The following is a 2,967-nucleotide window of genomic DNA, read 5'->3' as shown; positions in this document are numbered from 1 at the left end:
GTCGTTGAGTCGTGATTCGACGATGGCAGAGATCTTCAAGTATACCCACATATTGAAGAAGAACAAGGAGAGATTTGCTGATCAGAAGTATGCGCATCATTATGTAAGTAAACATCATGTGGTATAAAGTTTTCAATTAACTATAGTCCTAATCATAACATGTGTTACACAGGAGTCCTACACATAGAGATTGGAGGCCACAACCTAGCAATCTCAGCAAAATGGAGACAACGAAAAAACTCCGCCGCATCAGAAGTTGATCCTGACACAGTTTGGCGCGAGACTGCATCTGAATCGTACAAGAACTATGTCTACAGGCTGGGATCGTTCTTCGCAGATGACCTCCGTACCTCCACATTGAGACCTTCATCCGCCTCTGCCACCAACCGGCCCGTTAATCCTGAGGATGGAGTCGATTTGAAGGAGCAGGTGCTGGAGCTCACCCAGAGCCTTCATTAACAAGCTCAGTAGTTGCAGCAATCTGAGGAGAGGTATCAAGAGATCCTCACACGCATGTTAAACACAGATCTCCTCAAGCTGGAGTGGAGGCGGGAGGGTTGAAGCAACTTCAGCAAATGGAACAACAGATGGCAGTGTACCAAGATCAGATGTGAGCCAGTGGCAGCGGCGACGCTAAAGGGGCAATAACATCACCGTCTAGTCCGCTGCCTTAGCAGGACCAGGGGATGACAACAAGGACGACTATAAGGATCTTTAGTGATTAGAATTTTGATCTAGTCTGTTTCATTGTATTTTATTTATTTGACATTTAATTTTTTTGCACACTTAATATTTAATTTACCATATTTCGTTTCTATTATTTAGAATTGACTACTAATTGTGTAAAAAATAAATTTAAATAAAAAATAATAAAAAAATTTGACCACCTATTGTGTTTTTAAAAAAAACTGGATTTACTAGTGAAAAAATCCGACAATAATTAAGCGGAAAAGAAAATAGTGGAGCGCTAAATACTAGCGAAAATCTTCCGTCGGTAATTACCGGTGGATTGAAAAATTCGATGGTAATTGATCACCGGCGAGGGTTATACTGTCGGATTAGTTCCGATGAAAAATTCGCCAATAAATATATTACCGGTGGATTATTTTCGTTATTCCGCTAGTAAATCCAACAGTATTTAGCGTTTTTCTTGTAGTGTATTATTTTTAGCCATCATTTTTAGCTATCAACCCAATTCTTTTAGTTTAGTAATCCAAGAACATACTTTAGTCCACATTTTTAAATATTAATAGCCGATTACTAACAAAAAATAATAAATTCTGATAGTTCCTAGTATTTTCAAACAATAATAATCATCATTGCCATGACTTACGAAAAGTCAGAAGTTGGAACCCCAAAAATAAATGAGAAGTTCGTAATTTAGTTTTAAATTCAATAATTTAGTCACGTTCAATTAAGTCACGGCTTACTTCTTGCAATGGGGAATGCATTTAAAAAGTGTTTATATCTATTTTGGAATATGGCAATTGATACAAGATTTCGAAGAATCACATAACTTTATCATTTAACACGCCTCAAAGAAGGGTCAATGTTATGTGAATAATTGAATCAGCTATGTAACTATTAATTTTTTAGTTCACAGAACATATGTTAGTTCACTCAAAAACTCTTCTCACACGTTTCGTTTCAAGGATTGTTTGATCGGATATTATGAGAAATATTGGATAAAAATAACTAGTTTTGACAATTATACGATACACATACGTATATTTTGAATTTGTTATCGTGTTTAATGGTCAAAACTAGTTTTTAAGGTAAAATTTTTGTTGTATTAATACTATCACAAGCGAACAAAATTGAACAAGAATTTAATGCAACTAACTAGTACTGCTGATGAGATTTCTTATTTATTAAGAGTTTAACTAAAGAGATAACTTTTTTAACTAATATTACAAATATTTAAAAAAATTAATACTCAATTTAGTCTCTTAATGTACATATGGGTTTTATTAATTTAGTCTTTTAAATTAGTTTAGGGACAATTTCTGACACACAGACGTTAACGTAGTATTAACATGGACAGTCAGATACTATACTAAAACTTGTAAAACGATTTCATTTTGGTTTTTGCGCTCAAATATTTTAAAACAGCGTTGTATTACTTGCTTCAGGAGGAAATTTGGATTATTGAAAATTAAATAATAATTTATTTTATAATTTATTCTATTTAATTAAGATTATATTTTCGGAGATTTTTACATATAAATCGAGTAATTTCTTAATTATAATTTGAAGTTCTAGTAAGGGTTAAGTATGATTTTGGTCCCTAATGTAGGGGTTGAAAATTTTTTTTGTCTCTCGCCTTTTTTTTGCTCCAAAATGGTCCCCAAAGTTTCAGTTTGTTTTAAAATCGTCCTTCGGACCAAAATGCTCTTATCCCTTATTCCCCAAAATTATGCAAACCACCAGCACCACCACCCACCACCTACCACCTACCACCTACCACCATTATCAGAACTCAGAATCAGAACAACCACCACCACCACCACCACCACCACCACCACCACCACCATCATCATCATCAGAACTCAGAATCAGAACAACCACCACTACCCCCTTCCCATCCACTGCCACTCCATCACCAGCATCCATCACACCAAAACATCAGAAAATCCAGAAAAATCAACATCAGAAAATCAGAAAAACCAAAACATTAGAAAATCAACATCATCATCGTCATCCTCATCAAAACCCAGAATTCAGAAAATTCAGAAAAATCAAACAACAATATTACTCAGAATCAGAAAATCATCATCATCATCAAGAACCCAGAAGAAGAAGAAGAAGCGGCGGGCGGTGGACAACGGCTCGGCGGTGGTGTCGGTGGGAAGAAGAAGAAGAAGAAGAAGAAGAGGCGGACAGCGGGCGGCGGTGCGGCGGTGGGGAAGAAGAAGAAGAAGAAGAAGAAGAAGAAGAAGAAGAAGAAGAAGAAGAAGAAGAAGAAGA

This window comes from Arachis ipaensis, chromosome B06 (assembly GCF_000816755.2).
Source record: "Arachis ipaensis cultivar K30076 chromosome B06, Araip1.1, whole genome shotgun sequence".
NCBI classification, from domain to species: Eukaryota; Viridiplantae; Streptophyta; class Magnoliopsida; order Fabales; family Fabaceae; genus Arachis; species Arachis ipaensis.
The sequence above is the reverse complement of the archived record's forward strand: the minus strand, read 5'-3'. Positions refer to the sequence as shown.